This window comes from Macaca nemestrina, chromosome 5 (genome assembly GCF_043159975.1).
Source record: "Macaca nemestrina isolate mMacNem1 chromosome 5, mMacNem.hap1, whole genome shotgun sequence".
Classification (NCBI taxonomy): Eukaryota; Metazoa; Chordata; class Mammalia; order Primates; family Cercopithecidae; genus Macaca; species Macaca nemestrina.
The window spans coordinates 26,837,141-26,848,794 of NC_092129.1; the positions used below are offsets into that span (position 1 = coordinate 26,837,141).

The window sequence follows — 11,654 nt, forward strand, 5'->3', positions numbered from 1 at the left end:
CTTATCACATAGTCCCATATTTCTTGGAGGTTTTGTTTGTTTCTTTTTACTCTTTTTTCCCTAAACTTCTCTTCTTGCTTCATTTCATTCATTTGATCTTCAAACACTGATACCCTTTCTTCCACTTGATCGAATCGGCTACTGAAGCTTATGCACGCGTCACGTAGTTCTCATGCCACGGTTTTCAGCTCCATCAGGTCATTTAAGGTCTTCTCTACATCATTTATTCTAGTTAGCCATTTGTCTAATCTTTCTTCAAGGTTTTTAGCTTCTTTGCGAAGGGTTCGAATATCCTCCTTTAGCTCGGAGAAGTTTGTTATTACCGATCGTCTGAAGCCTTTTTCTCTCAACTCATCAAAGTCATTCTCCATCCAGCTTTCTTCTGTTGCTGGCAAGGAACTGTGTTACTTTAGAGAAGAAAAGGCACTCTGTTTTAAAATTTTTCAGCTTTTCTGTTCTGATTTCTCCCCATCTTTGTGGTTTTATCTACCTTTGGTCTTTGATGATGGTGACGTACAGATGGGGTTTTGGTGTGGATGTCCTTTCTGTTTGTTAGTTTTCCTTCTTACAGTAAGGACCCTCGGCTGCAGGTCTGTTGGAGTTTGCTGGAGGTCCACTCCAGACGCTGTTTGCTGGGTATCACCAGTGGAGGCTGCACAGCAGCGAATATTGCAGAATGGAAAATGTTGCTGCCTGATCCTTCCTCTAGAAGCTTTGACTCAGAGGGGCACCTGGCTGTATGAGGTATCAGTTGGCCCCTACTGGGAGGTGTCTCCCAGTTAGGCTAATCGGGGGTCGGGGGCCCACTTGAGGAGGCAGTCTGTCTGTTCTCAGATCTCAAACTCCGTGCTGGGAGAACCACTACGCTCTTCAAAGCTGTCAGACAGGGACATTTAAGTCTACAGAAGTTTCTGCTGCCCTTTGATTAGCTATGCCCTACCCCCAGAGGTGGAGTCTACAGAAGCAGGCAGGCCTCTTTGAGCTGCGGTGGGCTCCACCCAGTTCGAAATTCCTGGCCACTTTGTTTACCTACTCAAGCCTCAGCAATGGTGGGTGCCCCTCCCCAAGCCTTGCTGCCACCTTGCAGTTCGATCTCAGACTGCTGTGCTAGCAGTGAGCAAGGCTTTGTGGGCACGGGACCCTCCAAGTCAGGCACATCATATAATCTCCTGGTGTACCGTTTGCTAAGACAGTTGGAAAAGCACAGTATTAGCGTGGGAGTGACCCGATTTTCCAGGTGCCATCTGTCAGGGCTTTCCTTGGCTAGGAAAGGGAATTCCCCAACCCCTGGAGCTTCCCAGATGAGGCAATTCCTCGTGCTGCTTCAGCTCACACTCTGTGGGCTGCACCCACTGTCCTGCACCCACTGTCTGACAAGACCCAGTGAGATGAACCCAATACCTCAGTTGGAAATGCAGAAATCACCTATCTTCTGTGTTGCTCACACTGGGAGCTGTAGACTGGAACTGTTCCTATTCGGCCATCTTGGAACCACGATGCCATATACAATTCTTAAGATACCCATGTTGAAATTTTTCTATTACTATGTAATGGAACTTTATATCTTGGAATAAAAATATATGCCATCCACAACAGATAATATTTTATATACATAAGGAGTGAGATGGCTTTAGCTACTGGAAGAAGAATTCGTTACCACATCCAGAAGAATCCATCCATTCTGAGTAATAAGAAGATAGAAAACACAAAGCAGGCTGGACACAGTGGCTCATGCTGGTAATCCCAGGATTTGGGGAGGCTGAGATGGGTGGATCACCTGAGGTCAGGAGTTTGAGAACATCCTATCCAACATAGTGAAAGCTCATCTCTATTAACAATATAAAATTAGCCTGGCGTGGTGGTGTATGCCTGTAATCTCAACTGCTTGGGAGACTGAGGAAGGAGAATCACTGGAACCCAGGAGGTGGAGGTTGCAGTGAGCTGAGATTGTACCACTGCACTCCAGCCTGGACAACAAAAGTTAAACTCCATCTCAAAAAAAAAAAAAAAAAAGAAGAAAAGAAAATATGAAGCAAAACTATTTTTAAAAGTAAAATCACATCTTTAAACAATGGCAACTGGTTTCCGTGTTATATGTCATGAAGAAAAATGTGACCTACTTAAAAATATTTTACCAGATTCCCAAGTATCTTATAAACTATTATTAAATCCAGATTCTGTTTATTGTTATTGTTTCTTTTGAGCTTATTTTTCATTCACTTTTCATTATTTGGCAACAGACTTAACCAATGTATTTATTCTGTAATCTAGAATTAACTCATTGTAGTTTACAAATGCAAATCTTGATGTTAATATATTTTATATTGGGACAAAACTCAGAAATGTATAGGCTGTGTATGTGTATTACTTATTTTATCAAAATTAAAAAATTATAATTGTCATATTTTCAAGGCATAGTACTTATATTTGACTAAGTACAATATCTTTCAAACTTATTTTTAAAACTAAGTCTAATTTATTCATGATATTACCCATTGGAGAATAAGCATCAAGAGTATCACACCACAATAATGCCTTTATGCTATATATCAAGCAAATGAAACTACATTTATTATGAAACAATTTTTACAACATTAACTGTTAGGAAAATTGAGAAGGAAAAATATTTTTTACTATAGAGCTTTATTTATTGTAAAAACTTGCTATGCTATAACTTGACAAAGCAGAAGACTGGAAAAAAATGGGTGGTTTTTCAAATGGGATATTTCAGCCCTGAGATCAAAAGGAAACAAGCCAGACTTATTAATAAAAGGCATAACAGAAGCTGCTATGAGTAAAAACAGAGCATAACATTGATCATTACTTAATTCATCAGGCATATGTTTTTCACTCACATCACAGTTCAGGTGGATTTTTGCCAACCAGTCTTTCACTTGATGCTTTGGGATCCTGGCTTCTCTGTCTTGTGTTGCTGCAATCTTCCAGTGACTCCTCAGTGTCCTCTGCTAGATCCTGTGCATTTAGTCACCCAATAAGGCAAAGAGCAAAAGTGAGGAGTATTATGTAGGAGGCCTTCTAACCAGGTTTTATAGTGGTACACATCACTTTCATCCACATTCATTTATACAGAACCAGGCAGACGGCCTGACCTAATTTAAAGGGGGAAGTCACACCTTCAGAATTCCTACGAAGAAGAGGAAATGGATTGATGAGTATTATGGTTTGAACTGTGTTCTCCATAAAAGGGTATGTTGAAGTCCTAATTCTTAGTATCTTCGAATGAGATCTTATTTGGAGATAAGGATTTTACAGAGGTAAATCAAGTTAAAATGAGGTCAGCAGCATGGTTCATTAATTAAGTGTGACTGTTGTTCCTGTAGAAAGAGAAAAACCTGGGCACAAAAGCAGTCACAAAGAGAGAAACCCAAGTGAAGAAACACAGCAAGAAGACAACCATCTAAAAGCCAGGCATTTAGAGGCTAGGAAAGAGGCCAGGACAGAGCCTTTCCTAGAAGAAGGGAGCATGCTTCAGAGGCAGCATGGCCATGCTGGCACCTTGATATCAGGTTTGGCCTCCTGAACTGTGAGACAACAAATTTCTATTCTTCTAAACCACCCAGCCTATGAAACTCTGATACAGCCTGCACCACCTCATCACCCAACCCCTGCCCAGCAAACTAATACATGACCTGTCTTTCTCTCGTTTGCCACATTTCCATTTCCGATAGCCTCAGGCTTGTTTATTCAGAAAAACCTTCCCTAAGAAACCAACCAACTAAAAGTTCTGGGTATAATATGTATAAGCCTTCTTAAAAGCATCAAAGAACGGATAAAGTAAGAAAATAGCAGGCCAAAATGTAAGAAAAGTCATGAAACCGTAGACCCAGAGCAACAAAGGTATTAATACTTTTGTGCTGATGACATTTGAGATATAAGTAAACTAGCATAAATTTTGGCAGGTCTTCAGGATGAGGATATAGGAGATAGGTTCTAGAAGAACTAGAACCTATCCAAGTTGGAGAGTCTAATATAGGGCTGCCCAATAGAAATATAATGCAACTTACATATATATTTTCAAATGTTCTAATAGCCACATTTTCAAAAGTGAAAAACAAGTAAATCTAACTTTAATAACATATTAACATTAAACTCAATATGCTCAAAATATTTCAACGTGTAATTAATAGAAAAATTTATAATTTAGTTGTATTCCTTTTTGTAGTAAGATATTAAGAACCATTCTGGCCAGGCATAGTAGCATGTGCCTAAAGTTCCAGCTGTTTAGAAGGCTGAAGCAGGAGCATCACTTGAGCCCAGGAGTCTGAGGCTAGGCTAGGCAACATAGCAAGACTTCATCTCTAAAAAAAATGAAAACTAAAAAACAAAAGTGCCCCATATTTTACACTGCCAACATATATCAAATCCGAACAGTCACATTTCAAGCCAAAAGACTGCAGTATTTGACAGCGTAGAAATAAACACTTAAAAGGCGCAAATTATCAGGCTAAATAAAAAACCAAGACTTAAATATATACTATCATCATAAATAAACTTTAAGTAGATTCAAATAGATTAAAGATGAAGTAATAGGGCTTGCACTTAAACCAAACGGAATAGCATCCCCACAATAGATAAAGTATAGGAAATAGTAGTTATCAAGACACTGGGCTCAAGTGATGAAGGACAGTGATTGCCCAGACATAGGAAACAAATGAGGTGAGCCTGATGAGTATCCGGCTGACTGCCTGAAGAAAGCTTCCAGTTGTGGAACAAGAAAGAGATCCACAAGGAGTCCTATCGTCTCTCTGAATTGAGGAGATGGATCTAGGAGTTGAGGAAAGGTTAGACAACCAGAATTCACAGAGGAAAGTACCGGAGGGAAGAAAGCTACACTGAAAGAGAACTGCAGAGACCTGTAGAAAGGCCCTTGACAAGAACTAAGTACCAACAAGCACATGCATACTACAAAACTACCTGAGGTCAGAGAAAGAACCATTAGAAAGTATGAAAGAGGAAAATTCTTGAAGCTCAAACCAACCAGAGTAAAAATTCTCATAATTCATGAAGATTTGGAAACAGTCCACAGAAGAGTTCTGACCCCTGGAGTGGGGAAAAATTAAGTCTAGACTAAACACTGCTCTGGTCCTGCGTAACAAAAACTTAAAAACAAAATAAAAAATAATCAAAATATTTCTAAGTAATTTAGCTGCATCCAAGAACAAAGTTCAGGAACACTTGTGGTAATATAAAAATATTCAGACCACAACAAGAAAAAGATGTAGAATGTCTGGCATCCAATAAAAAATGAGCAGGCACGCAAAGAAACAATATGATAAAATATACTGTGAAGAGGAAAATCAATGAATCGAAACCAATCCAGAAATTACCAGTTGATAGAATTAATAAAGACAATAAAAGTTCTAACTGTATTTCATATTTTAAAAAACTAAAAGAAAGATTAAGCATAAAATACGTACAGACATAGAAGTAAAATACCACATAAACTTTGAAAGATTAAAAATCATGTAAAAAGTAAAAAATACACAATAGCATAAATAACAGATTAACAAATGCAAAATAAAGTATTAGTAAACTTGAAAATATAACTGCAGAAAATATTTAAAATGATAATCAGATAGAAAAAAGGCTGAAAATATAATAAATATAACAAGTGGAGTACTAGTGTGCTATGAAATAATTTGTAGCCTTAATATATATGTAATTGAAGCCTTTGAAAGAGAGAAGGGTGTGAGTGGACAGAAAAAATATTTAAAGAAATTAGGTGGAAGGTTTTACAAATTTGAGGAAAACAATTACCCTTCACATCCAAGAAGCACAACAGATTCCAAGCAAAAGAAACATGCAAAAAAAATTACACTAAATTAGGACATCATCAAATTGCTTAAAATAGAAATAAGAAATGATAGCAGAATTATCACTGGAAGCAATGCAAGCCAGAAGACAGCAGAACATCACCCAAGTATAGAAAAAAATAAAATAAAATATCAATCAATAATTCCTCACCCTGCAAAAATAAAGAGCATTAACACTGAAAATATTTTATATTATTTTTGTGGGGTTATATAAAGCTATTTGCAATAGAACTCTTCTTGACTGTTCTTTTTTTTTTTTTTTTTTCCCAATTGCAGTGACTTTATTTTAATGGGTTTTCAGACTTACAGAAAGGGGTTCTTTAGATGGGGCTGGGTCACTAGTCAACCATCTTCACTGTGGAGTCCTAGTCACTATGATTTTGTTTTGTAGATCATGAGGATTCATTCATATTGTCTCCTCTTCCATTCCTTCATAATAGGTTACATGGTCTGAAAGTACATCCCTCCTTTAGTACATTGTATTCAAACAGGTTGCTGCTACTTCTCTACTGTCATTAATCTTCTCATCATCTTCTTATTCCTCTTAGCACAGTCGGGGCATAACATATTATCTTCTATGCCTGGGGATGGGAAAATGCAGGCAGGTAACAAGAAGAGAGAAATCATCCTCCTGCGAGTGGTAGGCACCCAGGCCTGACCTGCATGAAACTGCAGGCGTACCCAACCCTTTGTGTCTGCCGAGAGAAGTCTGCCATGGACCACACACCACCTAACGCCAGAGGCTTGCATCAAAAAGGCCTCAACAGAAACAGGAATGGAACATGAATTCAAAGCCTTAGGCTGAACAGCTCTTGCAGCAATTCTTGCCCATGATGCCAACATGGCTCTTGGTGCTGAAGTTATCACTTCAACTGTATTAGTCTCTTCCGCTCTCTCATTCACCTCATAACATCTCTGAAGCCTTGCTCTCTTGGTCACTGCCTTGCGTTTCCTCGAACATCGCTGTAATCTGGTCCCTTGTGACACTTCAGGCATATCTTGCTGTTGTCCAGGGTAAGCATGCCTACGGAGCCTCAGATAAACTTCGATTTTCTTGCCATTAGTACTCAAACCGAGTTGTTGACACCAGTCGCGCATTGTGTCCCGACACACTTTATTAATGGGAGGCAAAATGGTTGGCAAGGGAGGGGCTGGTGTTTTGCATCTAGATTTTTGTGGAGCTGTAAATTGTTCATTTGTTTGAAGTAGATGACCTTGAGCGTATTTCTTAGGCTTCTCCAGTTTGACATCAGAAGTTGAAGAAACACTTGGTTCCATTTGTTCCATATTTGCGTCATCTTTAACCGGCACCAGTGTCAAAATCACACTTTCCTCATCATCTACTTCCTCCTCAAAGAAATTCTTCTTGCTGCTATCCAAATTTGCGTCTGACATTTTCAGCAACACCCTGGGGTAGGCAAGGACTGTTCTTTAAAACAGAAAAAAAAGGGATCCTAAGCAAAGAATACAGTTTTTTTCTTGAAAATTTATCAATTAAATATTTCTTAATTTAAGAATTAGAGAATAAGAGTTGATAATGTTTACTATTCATGAATAAAGCATTACAAGTTATAATGGAAATTAATAAAAGTAATCACTAATGCTACTTTAATGAGGATAATAGTATTTCATCACTTTTTAAGTTGGCAGGAAGACTTTACATAACAGCTGTCTATGTCTCTTGTATTTTCTTTGTAATAAAATATCCATTAGCAAATGTAACAGACATATCTTCTGGCACATGAAAAATCACTTAAAAAATAAGTAGATGGGGCAGTTTTCTTCAACTATACCCACTTTTAAGTAGTAAATCCTTGAGATTTGTTCCTCTTCTGAATATTTTAAAGGGATATGTTACCTGTATGGTCTCTTCTTTTTGACAGTAAGGTAGTGACCATAAATATCCATGAGGATCACCCATTCACTTTCTACTTTTTCAGAATACTTAAGGACATCCTTCTGCTTTGAGACTTTGTAGAGACAGCAAAAGTATATGCTGCTTAGTGAACCCATATGTGGAATAGACAGTTCATTATCAGTCACTATGTGTACCAGGAACTTCAAATAACACACGAAATCAACTAAATGTTCTGGCATTAACCATTGCTATTTCTTCGGAAAATGTTAGCCTCAGAAGCATTGAGTGAATTGTCTTATCATCCATATCACATTCTTTCATTATTCCAGAATTTAGTAATTTTCTATCCTGGTATATAATGATCATAACATCTGATAACAAAATTAATCTTCAAACTATAGAATGTTTTCTAGCCTCTCTGTTAAAAATCCAAAGTTTGTCAATTAAAATTTATATGTAGTCTATCAAATATATCTCCCTTGATCTATTTCTTTTCCCAATTTTTACTCTACAAATATATGTAATATTGAAATTTCAGAAAGGATGCTTATTACTAAAAATGAAAACATTTTAATAATTTCTACAAAATGCTTATGACTTATTTGGTTTTGATAGGAAGTCTTAAGAATCTCTATAATTTTACAAATTGCGAGTAGGGTGTGGGAGAATATATTCCAGGCTATTTCTTGAAGACAATTTTTTTTTTCTGAAGAACTTGTTTCTAAGATGACTTCTAATTTTCCTCCACTGAAATATTATCTCAACTTATTCGCTATTTCTTTTGATAATGTAAATTCACAATACTATCAGATGGCGTTTAAGCTTTTCTGACTACAGATAGGCCTTTCAATGACAGTTTGTTAAATTGCTGCTAAGCAAGATGGTACTACCATTAAAACAGGGTTATAAAGACTGAACACTGAAATGAGGTCTTAGGGGAAGGCGCAGGTAGAGGCATGAGAGTGAAGATCATGAATCAAACCTAAGAAAAGTGACTTTGACAGTCTCATTTAAGGTTAAGTTCAATCTTCCCTCTATATATTTTAAGGAAAAAGAAGTGTATCAAATTAGCATGTGAATTGTCATAAAACATTTTCAAATATGTATTATGTTGCAGTGTATTGGCAGTGATATTATACAAACATAAAAATAATGTAACTTAATTCCTAAACATTTAATCTTAACTTACAAGTTTAAATTTTGAAATAAATATTATTGTTAATTACCTAAACTTTTCCTGTGTTGAATGTTTATTACATAGAACTGAAGAAAGCAAACAGGTGCGCCATGCTGTAAATATGTACATACTAGACGTACACAAGAAAATAATGCACAAATTTTTAAAAATGTAAAACTACAAAGATATTTGCCTTTTATACCTAAATGACTTACTCTATGATGTGGAATACAAGAGGTTGGTAAAATGTGTATTTCTATTTCCTCCCTATAAGTCAACAAACTAAATCAAAGTGTGTTATGATATTTTCAGTGAGTATAAAACACAGATCATTATGATTTATTAAGAGTATCCAGTGGTGAACATTTGGTAGGAAGTAAGCAAACACTTTTCAGATGGAAATGCTAGATTTCCTTGTGGTAACTGAGACTACCTGCATTCCTCTGAGGTTCTTGTGACATCAAAGCAGTTTTTGCTTAACTGCCTGATTGCTTATATTTCCATCCAGCTCAAAACACAGGGATTTCATCTAAGTAACACGACAAATACATAGCATCACAAGCAAAATTTACCTTTTGAACAGCAAAACAACTAACTGTAGGTAGTCATTGATTATCAATTTATTTTGCTTGTCAAAAAATTAATTCAGTGACTGCTAACTTTATCAAGTCTTCTGTGAAATATTTTATAAAATACAAAGATGTGTACAATAGAGTTCCTGCCTTCAGGGACCTAACCAAAGAGTTAAGGAGACTAGTAAGTATAAAACAATTAAAGAAGAATAACAGATAATACAACAAAGTCATATAATAAATTCAGTTTGTAGGATTTAAGTGAATTATTTAAGGATAAAAATCAAATGTCATGTAAAATTTTCCCATTGATTTTAGAAAAGCATTACTTTCTAGATTGGACATGTTGTTGTTATTTGGTTGTTCTTATAATGAACTGATGAGTTTTAGTGGAAAGTTCTATGTCAGCAAATAGAGTTTTTCTCCGATGAGCTGAATCTGTTTGAGCTTTCAATCTATATGATGATGGTGTGTGTCTTTCAATCATTGTTGTCTGCCCTAAATTCTGTAGTTAGTGTTATATTTCTTCATCAGTGTATAAATACCACTTAATGACCTTCAGGGTGTTGAATTTTTATTGCTCAGATCCAGATCAGATTAAAAAGGAAAAACACCCAAACACATCTTTTATCACCATAAGGGCTCTGTGTAGTGTAATAAATTACATTCTGCCTCTTGCTATAAAAATGATTTTCTCAAGTTTCTTTAAATTTAATTCATGGAGCCTCAAGCAATTTTAGGAAAGATGCAGGATTTAAACAAACATGAATAAAAAGAAGCTTATTTTGTAAAGAGAAATAGGCAATAACTTTAAAAGTTTGTCTGCAAATGAAAGAAATAAAAAGATTAATTTATTCAACTTTCAAAGGAATGTAAACCCACAGAATAAAATGGAGCTCTAACATCTTGGCAGGTGTTGAAGAATACCATGCTAGACAGCAAAACTCCATATGTGACAGGTGATTGAAAGAATGCTGTCAAGTATGTGCATATGTGTGCACACACACTCATGTGCACATATTTCCTGTGAATTTTGAAGCTAATTTATTACAAACAATATGAATAGCTATCTATAATTACTCTAAAATGAAAAGAAATCTAACACTGCTGAATGAGAGAGTGAGAGAATTAGCTGTGTGATTCCAGAGGCATTCTTCTGCGTCCATTGTAAATAACATACTTTGACAGGTCTACGTGTTATGTGGGCCAAAACAAATGAAAGATTTTGAAAATGTGAATTATTAAAGAGCCAAATGTGTTCTTACTGAATTATTTGAGGGTAAACATTTTAAGAGATCAAATTTTCTCATAATACAAGTGTTTTTATAAAAACAAAAAGGAAGATACATGCAAGCTAATTTGGGGGTTTGTGGAAACCCCAAATTCTTTAAAAACCACTTTGAAATTTCAAATGAAACCCCAATAAACCAGATAGAAACAACACATATCTCTGAAAGAGCTACTATTGTCAAATTCCCTCAGATTCTTCTTATAAATCAATTAATCTCTTTAGAAAAGAGATTAAAATAAAGACAAATTTTCAAAAAAGTATTCAAGTTAATTTTCAGCTCTTGAATTGATATTTATGAAGTATTAAAAATCTTTTGAAAAAATAAATTTGAATTTGGGCAACATAACTATTATGATATTTTAGTTCACCCTGAAAAAAATCTTGCCCAGCAATAATGTAACAGGAGAATGAGGGTATGATGATTTAAGAATACTCAGAACTGGTTTTTTAAAAAAGGAGAAATAAAAACATAATCATTTTATAATACATTTGTTATGTGAGTCACTGGTCTTGAATTTCTTGAATATGAAATGGAAATAAAGCAGAAAGGAATCAGCAGGACAAACAGAAACCCACTAAATAGACATCTGTAATTGTCTTTTAAAATCTGTTAAAAGCAAGAATTTTTTTTTTTTTTTTTTTTTTTTTTTTTTTTTTTTTTTTTACTTCCTGGGCAATAAAACATAGAAAGCGCCGTCTGAACTGAGTGAAAAAAAAAAGATTCTGAAAATAATTCCCATTCTGATTATCTTTAGGAGTCCTCTGTTATTATAGGAAAAAATGAAATCATTAGTGTTTACCCTACATGTATTAACACCTAATAACATCAAAAATTATCTCACTAATTGACCTAATCCCCAGTCTAGGTTTGACAATACTTAGTTTTTCACTTTACAAAAAGACATTCAAGGATTAAAGTTCA

At 35.5% G+C, this 11,654-nt stretch overlaps 1 pseudogene; it reads right to left on the reverse strand.

Annotated features, from left to right (window-relative positions):
• Nucleotides 1–6,106: 6,106 nt before the first annotated feature.
• Nucleotides 6,107–7,250, reverse strand: LOC105465524 (developmental pluripotency-associated protein 2 pseudogene; annotated as a pseudogene).
• Nucleotides 7,251–11,654: the final 4,404 nt, after the last annotated feature.